Source organism: Dipteris shenzhenensis, chromosome 26 (assembly GCF_047967505.1).
Source record: "Dipteris shenzhenensis isolate YYH24624 ecotype China chromosome 26, Dip_SZ_1.0, whole genome shotgun sequence".
Lineage (NCBI taxonomy): Eukaryota > Viridiplantae > Streptophyta > Polypodiopsida > Gleicheniales > Dipteridaceae > Dipteris > Dipteris shenzhenensis.
In genome coordinates this window covers 48,106,091-48,118,740 of record NC_141621.1, presented here as the reverse complement: position 1 = coordinate 48,118,740, position 12,650 = coordinate 48,106,091, and positions in this window count along the sequence as shown.

Here is a 12,650-nt window from a genome sequence, read left to right as displayed (position 1 = left end):
TCTTTGGGTTATCTAGGGGGATTTAGTGACCTTTAAATGATGGATGGTTATCATTTTAAGGCGGGGTGAAGGTAGGGTCACTTCCGTGTGGAATATTGACGGCATCTTTAAAGATTACGGTGTCTTTAAAGATTGGATGAGGTTTAGAATAATGATGGTGACGGTAGGGTGAGTTTTGTGTGGAATATTGACGGTATCTTTAAAAGATTACATCAAGTTTAGATAGGTGTCTTTAAAGATTGGATGAGGTTTAGAATTATGATGGGTGTCTTTCTCTCTCTCTTGTTGTTTCCTGCTCTCTTGCAATCGGAGACATAGTGGGAGCGCATCTTTTGCTTTTGCGTGTTCTTCTACTTCTTCAAGCTTGCCATTCCAAACTTAGGTCAAATTTATTGGTTGCTAGTGCAAGAGTTGTTCTCCTCTTACCATTGTGTGATTACATAACTAGCCTAAGGCTGTCCATGAAAAGAAATGTTGGCCTCTCATTAAGCCACATGGGCATGTTAAAACCCTTGAATTTCCTAGGATCCAAGGGCTCTAAATCCTTTCCTCTTTGGAGAAATAAATTGGAGTATCTTAACCATCATACGTGTGCTTGGCCTTCATCTCCCAGCCTATATTTGATATGCAACATCCATCCTTTTAGATGTTGCATCATAACAAACGCAGCTAAAGGTCTCGGCGACGAAGGCATCACTGTAAAGTTCTCGACATTAACAAAGGCATCTTGAGCTTGTATCCATTGCACATGTGTCAAACATATAGTGGTGTGATCCATGAAGAGACCCGCATATCAATGGCATGATCTATGAAGCGCCTCAAGATTTTTGTAGAGAATGAGATCTAAGATGCTATCACCTACATTGATCACGCTCTCCACAAGGCCGTTACCGCCATGGATGTTGTGTACAGACTGAAAATGCAGGGGAGGACTTTGTATGGATTCAATAGTTAAGGCCTTTTAACTTCAGTGTTTTGGCGTTTGTTAACACGACAAGTCCATTGAGATATTTTGGGCCTTTCTTGCCTGAACAAGCGAATCTACATGTCCTTGCAGGTGAAGTTACGACCAACACACTCGCAAGTGAAAGTAGGTTGGGACACATCCATCCTCTCACAAGTAGAATATCAAATCAGGGGCACCTATCCAAAATGGAACGAAGGTGTGCACATGGTGTACCATGATAATTATCATTGGCCACCTGCAAAATTTTGGGGATTCAACATGTTTTGAAGGTGTCAATCCAATGGCCTTGACAGACAGACTTGATACGCCAATGCTGAAAATTGACTGAAGGTGAACGAGGAGGAGCGATGGCCTCCTCTAACAATGGCAGAGATAGGGCTGTCACCACCACCATCGCCAAAGCTCATGCTATCCTTTCAGTCGCCACCAACAAAGACAACTTCTAAGATATTGTATGCTTGTGACGTTCTAACCTTTTTGAGACCATGCATTATAAACCCAACCTTCCAAGCACACCCTAGGTGGTCTAGGGCCATGGATGTATCCTATCACCGTGCATGAGCTAAGCCACTTAGTGGTTTCATTCAATACACCATCATGGACTTTCACGAAAGGGAGCTTACCTAGAAGAGGCTCCCCATCTGGTCAAACAGCATCTGGATAGGCTTTAGCTGCTCCTGGTTCTTCACCCCCCCCCCCCCCGAACTCTTTTAGGACTTCCTTGCTTTGGGGCTAAGGACTTCCCATGACGTCTGTTTCGGGACCAGTGGGGCCTTGAAGAGGCTCTTATGTCCAGCTCTAATGTAAGAAGGCTTGGCCTGGGTTGGTTTCCTTATCTGTTTTTTAAAGTTGATTGCAATCCATTTGTGGCAGATTTCCAATATCCTTTATCATGGTGCCGGGGCTTCGATTAGGGCCGCTGGTTGCTTCCTAAACTCTTATGGGCCCAAGCGGTTCGCCCCGTTTGTGCTCTGTGACTTGGTTCAGGAGCACCACCGATTTTTGCAAGGAGCGTCTGATGGCGTTGGTTTCCTTGGAGCCATCCTTCAAGTCGTTTCCCCCAAGTGTAGAGTGAATCTAGGGAATGGAATGAATTGTTATGTCCATCTTGACATGCCAGTTTTGTGGTTCAAAATGGCACCTAGACAATAAGAAACCAGCCATTCATTCAGTCTAGATATGTCGCCTCCGTAAGGCACCTATCTGGGTAGAGTTCCCTGATTTGCCACTATCGCTTTTCCCACAAATTGAGAAGTTATGTGTACCATTAGGTCAGCTTTTGGGTTTGGAACCTGAGAATTTTATTAATCCGAGGGGGAACCCGCAAGCCTATGTCCCTATCGAGTTAGCATTTGACCCGTTGTTAGCTATGAGGGTGATAGATGGTGATGGCTGCGAGCTATCTACTAGAAAGTCTTTTATAAAAACATTTCGAACTCCTATTTCCTATCTGTTTTAGGGGAAGACTTCATTAGAGAGTATCCTTCCAGGGCTAGTTGTAGGAATGCGGAGAAAAAGCAAGAAGAGGAGGCAGTAGAAGAGCCGGTGAAGGCAGGGACTTGAGAACCCGATGGAAGTGAAAGAGTCACCCCCGATGGTATAGAAAGGTTTAGAGAAGGATAAAGGAAAGGTAGTGAGTAAAAATGCCTTCGAGGTGCTTAGAGATGAGAGCTTAGAAGGGGAAATCTCGAATGAAGAAGTGGAAGAAATAGCTCCAAATACTCACAATTTTGAGGAACAATTATTGCAAGCGGATACGGCCAATGCCGGAAATGAAGGCCCCCCCTTTACTGTGGTGAAAGGTAGAAGGACAGTTCAGTTGGAAATAAAAGTTTAGCAAACCAACGCCCTTGGCTCAAAGCTAGGCTTGAGAGAGAACCAATCGAAAACGAGAGAAAAGAGAAGGATGTCAAGGGGTTTTGTCAATTCCCTATTCAAGATCCGATTCAGTTTAAGAAGATAAGAACATGCAGTAAACATGCAAAACACCAGTCAAGGTAGTTTTTTATTTCTTAGTGTGAATGTCCAAGGACTGACAATGATTTGAAACCAACAAGTTTCAAAAGATGGCTAAGAAGAACTGAGCAGACCTGATTTTCTTGCTATACAAGAAGTCAAGGTTGGACTAAGGTGGCAGCTTAGTCAAATTGACAACAAAAGAATTTGGTTTATAATAGAACATAAGGAGGGTAAAGGAGGTGCACTCTTAGAAGTAACATAGGTTTAGGAGGCTTCTTAGGCAAGCTTTGGCTCTCCTTGGGTGCATATGTGATAGGTATCAAATGCAGACATGAAAACATGGACTATGACATTTTCTTCATTTATGCTTCAAACTCTGTCAAAGATAGAATCCTCCTATGGGACGATAGCTTCTCTTTTATCATGAATATATACATGAGGTTAGGGTTATGGAAAATGCCTCAACTCCTTCAGCTTACTGTTCAGATTTTACATTCCCCTCACAGAACAATAGACACCGATTGATGTATAGTCTCCTCAAGAGGGTGACCGCATCCAAGAAGTTACCATCGATGGGAGGGGAGTCTTTCTCCTCCATATTATTCCAAGTGTTGGTGTTCTACACTTGGAGATTTTCCTAAAAGACTCGCATGATGATTGTATATTCATTTTGTCCAGCCTTGTCGACAACCGGTCACTCCATCGCTGTCTCATCTCTTCTTAGTTGAGATAAAATGGCATAGTCTCATATACTCCTTGGGCCATCAACTTGCAGTCCTTCAACATGCTTCGGTTGGAGGTTTTCTACTAATTGTGGATGGAATTCTATGATAGAGAGCATGTACATGATCGAGTGGCCAAAAGTATCAGATCAAACGACCAACATCATACATCTAGTTTCTGAAGAGTGGGAAGTCAGAATAGCACCAGGCAAGAGCAAAAATAGCATAGGGGAAGGCAATGAATATTTGTAAGGGCACTAAGAATCCAAATTTATCTTGTACATGTGGCTCAGCTTTTGACATTTGACTCTTAAGCTTAGATTTTTGAGCCAAAAACAACTTGACATGTGGCTCCATTAACAAGTTGACAAGTGGTTTAATGAGACCAAAACCAAAACATGCCTCTAGGTTGCCTACTGTAGCAAGATCAAACACAATATTACTCTCTGTGAAGAGGCTGAAACCTTACCAAAGCTCTTAAAAACCTTAACATCTACACAAAATTCATAAAATGAATCTTACAAAGCTATAGAAAAGGAAATCTCTCTCTCTCTCTCTCTCTCTTCTTTGAGCACTCAATGGACTCATAAACAACTCAAAATGAGATAACTATAGCTCCAAATGATAAAATCAGAAGCTTTCTAGATTGATATGGAGAGTGAAAGAAGCGCTACAAGAAGAGTTAAACCAGAAATGAAGTAGGAGGAGGGTTTGTATCCAAATGAATCAAGGGCTTATGCCTTGACAAAGCAAAGGGTGTGCACCCTCTCATGCTTTGATACCACATTAGAGGATAAGCGGGGGAGACTGGAGTACACAAGATAGGTATATACACACATTGTGCAATGTACACTATTTTGTATTGATCATGAATATATACATGAGGTTAGGGTTATGGAAAATACCTCAACTCCTTCAGCTTGCTGTTAAGATTTTACATTCCCCTAAACACAAACAATAGACACTGATTGATGTATAGTCTCCTCAAGAGGGTGACCGCATCCAAGAGGGTGACACAAACAATAGACATTGATTGATGTATAGTCTCCTCAAGAGGGTGACCGCATCTAAGAAGTTACCATCGATGGGAGGGGAGTCTTTCTCCTCCACCTAAGCTCCCTTGACAACTACTTGGGCCTTGTAGAGTAGAGCCCCATTACCCTCTGTCCACTTTTGGTATATTTTATTTCTTAGTACCATGGGTTCTAAGCTGATGGCTTGGAGTCGACACGCCATGTGCCATGCTTCCAAGTGATGCTTTGCTTCCTAAGGCTGTCAAAGGAATATCAAACTATCCTTCCTTTTATCAAGGGATGTTATGACATGGTGTTAGAGTCCTCACTAGTGGCAGTAGCCTCACTGGTAGTAGCAGATGATGGGTCTCCCAACTCAGGGTGATCAATGAGTATCCAAAAACTGTGACGAAGATCTTCCATGAGACACTAGATCGGGGAGAGCTCTAGCACATGGTGGAGGTTTCTAGCCTTCCAATTGAGTGCCTTCGTTGCATGTAGATGGGCTACTTGGTGCAGTCTTGTCCCAGGGGTGTTGAGAGTTGTGGTGCCATGAGCACATGTAGAGCAAAGGTATGAGTAAAGGGCAAGCTGCCACATGGCATGGAGGAGATATCCCACATGTGAGCAAGCATATGGATGTAAGTACCCTCACCGATAAAAGGGAGGTTCATTTGAAGTAATATCAATCAAGCACTTTGCACTATCTCAAGATTCTCTTTATGAGTCCAAACTAATTTATCTTGGAACCTAATTGACTTGAGGTACATGTCATGAGCACTCTCTTCATCATGTTTGCACTTAGGTTGCATCCTCCTTAGATTAGTGTTGTATTAGGATGTTGTCTCATGACTAGGAGAGCTCGATCCCCCGATTTCTCAAGGGGTGCATGCTAGGCACCACCCCCTGCCCCTCAGCCCACCCCAGGGGCAATAGGGGGAGTTTGATGAGAATAGAGCACAACTCCCATCCATGCAATAGAAATAGTCTTAGCCAAGCTTTTGAGGGGGCATGGACTAGGGTGGAAAGGAAGAAACCTTACAAGAGGTGTGTAAAGGACCATACATGGTGAGCCCAACTTTTGTAGTAGGTAGAGGGAGGTCATTAGTTCCCTTGTCTAAGGGAAAGCGAAAAAGAGGAGCCTAGACTCTTGAGGAAGGTCATCAGTTCCCTTGTTTGAGGAAAAGCATAAAAGAGGAGCCTAGACTTCTGAGGACAACATTTTCTTTTGATCCTTATAGACCCAAAAGAGTCAATGACTCAGAGTACTTGGGTGATCGTGCAAAGATATGACTTAGGAGAGCCCGTCCTACCTACCTGCCCCCCACCCCCTCCGTCCACCCCTCACCTCCCTTAGATCTCCTCCTTCACCACCCTCCCCCTCTGCCTCTCACTGCCATGTCCTCACCCCCTATCGCAATCACCATCACCACCCACCCTTCGCTTGCCTCATCTTCACACCCCTGCCCCTTGCAATAACGGGACCCCCAATTCCTCTTTTAGCCCTCCCCCCAAAGTCCCAACCGCCCTTGATGCCTAGGCTAGTGGGCATGGGCTCAGCCGCTTCCTCCCAGTCTCATTCCAACTCTCTCTTAGCTATGATGCAATCCCCCAAAGCTAATGAAGATAGTCAATGCATTCTCTTGGCTTTTCGATTTGAGGCTTGCTTCTAGGGTAGCCCTTACTGAGCAACTTTTGGAGGCCCACCTAGACATCCTGGATGGCTACCCCCTTACCTTGGAGATGATGGTCTTGATCCTACACCCCTACAAAGGGGGTCCTTTTAGAGCAATTGGCTCCCCTCCTCGTCCTTTTTTCGATTTAAACATCTCTCCCGTGAGAGAAGAGAATTGGACCCTACTCTTTGATCTTATGATGGGGACCAAATGTTTCACATGACAGAGGAGATCTCAGGAGAGGAAACTGTGAATTGTGATGGAGGAGACCTCAGGTGAGGGAATTATGGCTATTTCCCATTAAGCAACTCAAAAAAAACATAAAAAGACTTTTGAAAATTGATCCACTAAGCAAAGGTTTCCAACCGACTACAAAATCCATCAATCCTTGCACAGTCAAAGACTCAAACCTTTTACAGAGAGCAACAGCCTCTATAAAATTTATATATGGATGCAAAGATAAATACCACGACATAATGATATAATGTATGAATTTCATCATGCATATGGACATAAAGATAAGAATTCATGAACAAGTGGCATAATAATGGAGAGCTAGAATATGTTTCATAGTTTTAACTTCTCTAAAATTGAAGTAAATATTTGATCTATGTAAATTGTTTGTGGAATAAAAAATTCGTTTTCAATGGATGTCATGTAAAAATTATTCGTCGTTTGTGTTGTAAGCAAAAGATTTCATTGAACTTTGTAAAAATTATAGGGTGGAGTTTGATCCTTCACACCCCATGACACACACCAGGTCATGATCTTTTGTAGTTGTATTGCAGTCTCCACATTTTTTTTGCATATCATTTTGAAGTAAGTATAGTATCCTGGTATATCATTTCAATTTTGACTTTGGCTTGTGGGGGTTGTGCACGTGTGTGCATGCATGCGTGTGCCCACCATGCGTCCCTTATAACAGTCTATTTCAATTATTGTACATGCATTGAGTTACATCATAACTAAACCACATTAGGTGTCATTATTGGCTACCTAATTAGGCATTAGCCTAATGAGCACCTATTTGCTTTCCTAGTATTGTTTTTGTAGTTTGTGGATCAGATCTGGTCATTGTAAATTTCTTCGATAGTGATTTTTTCACTATTTTTACCAATTGTGGTATTTGGAAACCATTTGTATGGAACTATGTGTTAGTTTGCAATTTTTTTTTTTTGCATCTCTTTTTTCATTACACATGTAGAGAAGTGGGTGAATCTGTGATATTATGACCTTGTATGAATAAGAGCTAGGTCGATTTGAATGTTTCCATATGAAATTTGAAATTTTGAACGGTAAATTATCTCTTTTGTCATACTTTGTAATGACATATGTACCGAAGCTAACAGACATGAATCATAATTTCGTATTTAGGAATGTTGTTTGTGTTCCAAATATCTATCCTTTCTCATTTGAGACAAAGTTTTTTGTTTCAAGTTTGATATTCACAAAATTTGTTGGATATATCTAGAAAGGGTTATCCATGGATAAATTTGTTGACTTGTTTAATAATGCTAGTGCATTTGATACATTGATCATACATATGAATCTGAATGAATGTTGGAAAAGATTTATCATATCCCATCATCCTAGCCTCATCAGTCTTTTACAGAATGTGAATTCAAAGTAGAAGAGGTAGAGGCTACACCATATTGGTTAGCATGAGAATCCCATCATATTCCTCTTACTTACTTCCATACTTTATCCCCCAAATGTATGAACATGTTTTCAATGAGCCACTTTGTTATATTTTATAATGTCTTGTTTTTCAAACTTCAGACCCACTTATCAATTTTGTCTATCCATATCCCATTTATTGGTTTATTTGTGTGACTTGGCAGTAGTATGTACTTTATCTTTTTTTTGTTTTGAAAGCAAGTGTAATTATTCTCCAATACTTCTCACAGCCCATTTTCGCCCGTTTATGGAATCGCCTCATAGCATTTTGTAATACGTAGGTATAACACTATAAATACGCTTGGTTAGCTTTATTGCAAATTCATAAGAATCTGTCATTCAATAAGTGTAACATCTTGATCCACTCCATAGAAATATTTCAGCTTGTAAGTTTTTATAAGATTCGTGTAACAGATTCAGGCATGTTTTAAGAAGTAAAGTAATTATGACTACCGTTTGAGAGAAACAACAATTGTGGGACATTCGTTATCCACCTAAAGGATTTTTGTGTGCCTTATATGATGTAGTTATGTAAGGATGTGATTTTTTGTGTGCCTTATATAATGCAGTTATTTATAGAAGGGATTTCGAAACCACCTCGAAGTATGGATATCTTGATTCTTGTATCTCACATATGTTCGTTGAAACTTACTCTATTGTTTTTGTACTACATTTGAAGTCTTCTCCTTCTAACCTTTTGGGTACACAAGCCACATTGTTTTATGCTTTATGCTTGTAGCAGAGATATAAATCTTTAGTCAGATCTTCTATTTGTACTTTCTTTTCTGACAAAATGTGCCTCTATTTGTCAGATCTTTAGTCAAAGATCTTCTATTTGTACTTTCTTTTCTGACAAAATGTCAAGTGATTCATCTTGATTTTTGTGAACATTCGTGCTTTTGTTTATGTTATCAAGGTCATCATTAAGGATTTTGATAATATCATCACAAGTAGTGCTTGGACATATGACTTTTGCAAATTGATTCCATGTGGATGTCAATTCATTTTTTACTTCTTGTAAGTTATTCGGTCTTAGTGGGATATGATTCACTCCTTTTCTAATAATTTCTCGAAGTCTTATGTCTTGAAATAGTTTGAGGTCACATGTTGGTACGTGACCAAACTCCTCTATGTATAGCCTTAGCCTTTTTCATTTATACAAAACTTCCAAAAATATTTTGTATGGTTCATATATCTATTTTTGTATATTTTGTGTGAATTTCCATCCAAAGCCAACATTATTCTATATGTTCATGTCAAAATTCACATTGGATTTTAGTACCACATTTTCGAACAACTTTTTATTGAGATGTTTTCTAACATTGCATTGACAAATAGTATGTGAAAATATAGTAATTGAAAATTTTCACACTATTCAAAACCGCTATGATCATGTGGTAAATGAATAACACCTCTACCTCCATCCCCAGGATCCATCTGAGTCTGCAGTCATTTCCACTATTGTCACACTAGTAAGTCATCATCAACAAAAGCATATTTCTTTGCTGTAATGGAGTGAGATATTGTTGCCTTACCATGCCCCCTCCCCATACTCGATCTAGAGGATTCAACTATTGGGAAATCTATATTCATGACATAAGGTTAAACTATTGATGGTGGAGTGGTCTTGTTTGGTTTGTATTTTCCTCCGATCACTCCTCGGGCTCTCCCATTGTGTGGTCTCAATGATGGCTCATGTGTCATGGGGATCTTGAAGGAATGCTGATGGAGCCTCCACTCCAAGCTACTCCTTGTGAGACCCACCCGCAAATGTCACTCAAGTGACTCCTAGACTGTTGCAATGTGTTTCCACGAGAGAAAGAGGGAAGGGGGAGAAGGGAGAAAGTGGCAAACACAAAGGCACTACAAGGGAGACAAGAGAACACCCAAAGACACTCTTGGAGAAAAGAGAAAGCTTGTATTCCAAACTTGTGCATACAACAATGAAGACCAAAGTCAACCACTTGGCCTTTTATACATGTTACCTTTTGAAGGGAGGGACAACCCTAATCTCTTTATACCACTCTCTATTCTCATTCTTTTACCATCCTCTTGGGCCCATCTAGCTCGAAGGCACAATCCTAGCTCTATAAATTTGCCACTATCCATCAAATGACAACACTAACCAGTAGTGGCATATTGTTAACCAATCGATTAGCATGCCCCCCTTCCTGATCTCAATCCAGTCCTTTGGATCATGCAATTTCATGGTTGTTGGTTCATTTTCAATAAAGATCATTCCCAGTGTGAGTACCTGTGTGAATTTTGGCCATTTGCAATGCTTCATAGGTCTTCACTAGATCTTCTGTGGTGGAATTATTGCTGGAAAGATGGATATTGCATGTGGTAGCATTGGATGCCATTGTAATTGGCATGGCATGGCTTGATTGATTGCAATGGTTAGATGTTTGGCGGATGGATTATAGTTTACTTTGTGACTTTTCAAAGAAAGAGGAAGAAAGAAAAAATCTAAGGTGTTAGTTAGTAGGGAGAAGGTGTTAGTAGGGATTGATGTAAGATCCTAGTGGTGTTAGGGTTAGCAGAGTAAGTACAGTGTATTCTCATTCTCCCCATTAAGTCCCATAATTGATTTGAGTAGAACTTTTATTGGATTCTCATCAGCTTATGTCTTTGACTTGCCATGCTTGTAAGTCCAAAGTTCTACATGACATTATTCCTTGCTTCTCTACTTTGAAGTTCTTTCAAAATCCATTTTATGGATTATATTTCATTGAGGGCTTTGCTTAGAAGTATCTAAGCCTAATAAGATTGTGATACCATCTGGAGCTTTATTTGTCCGAGTCATCAAATCGAGAGGAGTCTGATAATACGCCATACAAACTCCTAAAATGAGGACTATGGCTGAAGAGGTTTATTGCATTTTGAGTTCTAGGCTTGTTCAAGGAAAGCCCTCTAAGTTAAAACTAATATGATATTGGAAGGCTGAAATGGTTAAGTGGGTACTAGAATTAGGCATAAAAAAGAAGAATAATAAGAAAAAATAAAAAGAGGAGGGAGAGTTAGAGTTAGCTAATGAAGGGTGAGGTTAGTAAATGAAAGTGAAAACAAATCTTTGAGGATCTCAAGAAACTCATCCAAACCCCTTTTTTGGGTCATTAGAGTCACCCTACAATCAAACTCATCCTATCGAGCTGTTGGTATAGGATCACTTGTTGTTTTGTATATGGAGGAGTGCCTTGGGATTCCGGGGGTTAATGTGTCTATGACTTGCCCCAAACCTTTGCCGGTTAGGAGCTTCTTCCATGGTGGCAACCCGTTGTGAAGGGCTCCAATATCTTTTGTCACAACAGGTTCTTGTGGATCTACTTCATTTTTATGAGTAGCTTATTGTGGGTCTACTGCTATGGAGTGGATTGAGTGTCATACTGAAGGAGTGGGTTTGTATTTCTTCGTGGGGAAACTAGTGAAGGCCTTGACTACTAGCATTGTCTTGTCCTTTGTGGAGCTTGCAGTAGGTTCTTGTGTTACTACCTTTTTAGGAGTAGGTTCTTGTGTAGCTACTACTGTTGGTGAATGCTTTGTTGTTGGTGTTGTAGACTCAAACCTTTCAGACCTCTCCTCTTATTTTTGTGGCTCTAGAGAGGTGCAGTTGGCCATGATACAACCATGAGAAGGTGGGCTACCATGTTGATAATGCTTAGGGATCCACATTGGCATTGTAAGATCCTTGAGCTTGTAGTAGTTCTTCCTGATCCCATCCTTCTAGTGCCTTTGTTAATTACATCGTTGAACCTGTTCAACTTCCATCGTCTCATCGTAATAAAGTGATGTATCTCCTTTGGAGCAAGTGTGAATAGGACCATAGTGTCTCGGAGATCTTCTATTTTTCTTGAGCACAATTTGCTTTTGAGAAAGTTACTAGTGAAAATAATTCATTATTCTCATTGGAAGGTTCTTGTGTGACTTCCATTATGTATGGCATGGTTAGTGTGACATGTATTATATTGTCACGAAGCTTGATGCCATATTTCTTACTAAGGAAGGTTCTTGTGTAGCTTCCAAAATGGATTCTATTTGTGTCTTGGCATGTTCTTGTGTTACTGTCTCTTTTTTCAAGACAACTTCTTGTGTTATGGCCAATTTCCTTGAAGATGATGCAATATATTGACATGTCTTTTGATAGACTTGTGGTCGAGTAGATTCTTGTGTTACTGTCTCTTTTTTTGAGATAGGTTCTTGTGTAACTACCCGATAGGAGATAGATGAAGTCCTTTGCATATGGTCATCCTGCATTGGTGCTTTTCCCTTGTCCTTGCAAGCAGGTTCTCGCTATTCTAAGCGTATTTGCAAAGTAGGTTCTTGTGTGACTACTACTGGTGCATCTACACTCATCGATGCTTTTGTATTGATAGATTTGTGGCTTTGCTCCTGCTTTTGCAATGGAGATGGTGTACATTCAGGCTTAGGGCAAGCATGGATGTGCTTTTGATTGCTCTGGTGAGGCTTAGGTACCCATATATAAGAGTTTCCAAGGTAATATCCCTTGTAGTCTTGTGGGAACCCATTGGTAATGTACCTTCCTTGTTGGATGGTGTCATCTTCTTCTTTGATGTTGAGGTTTATTATTTACATGAGAGGGTGGCTGGGGATGGTGAGGCTTGATGTTTAGAGGAGG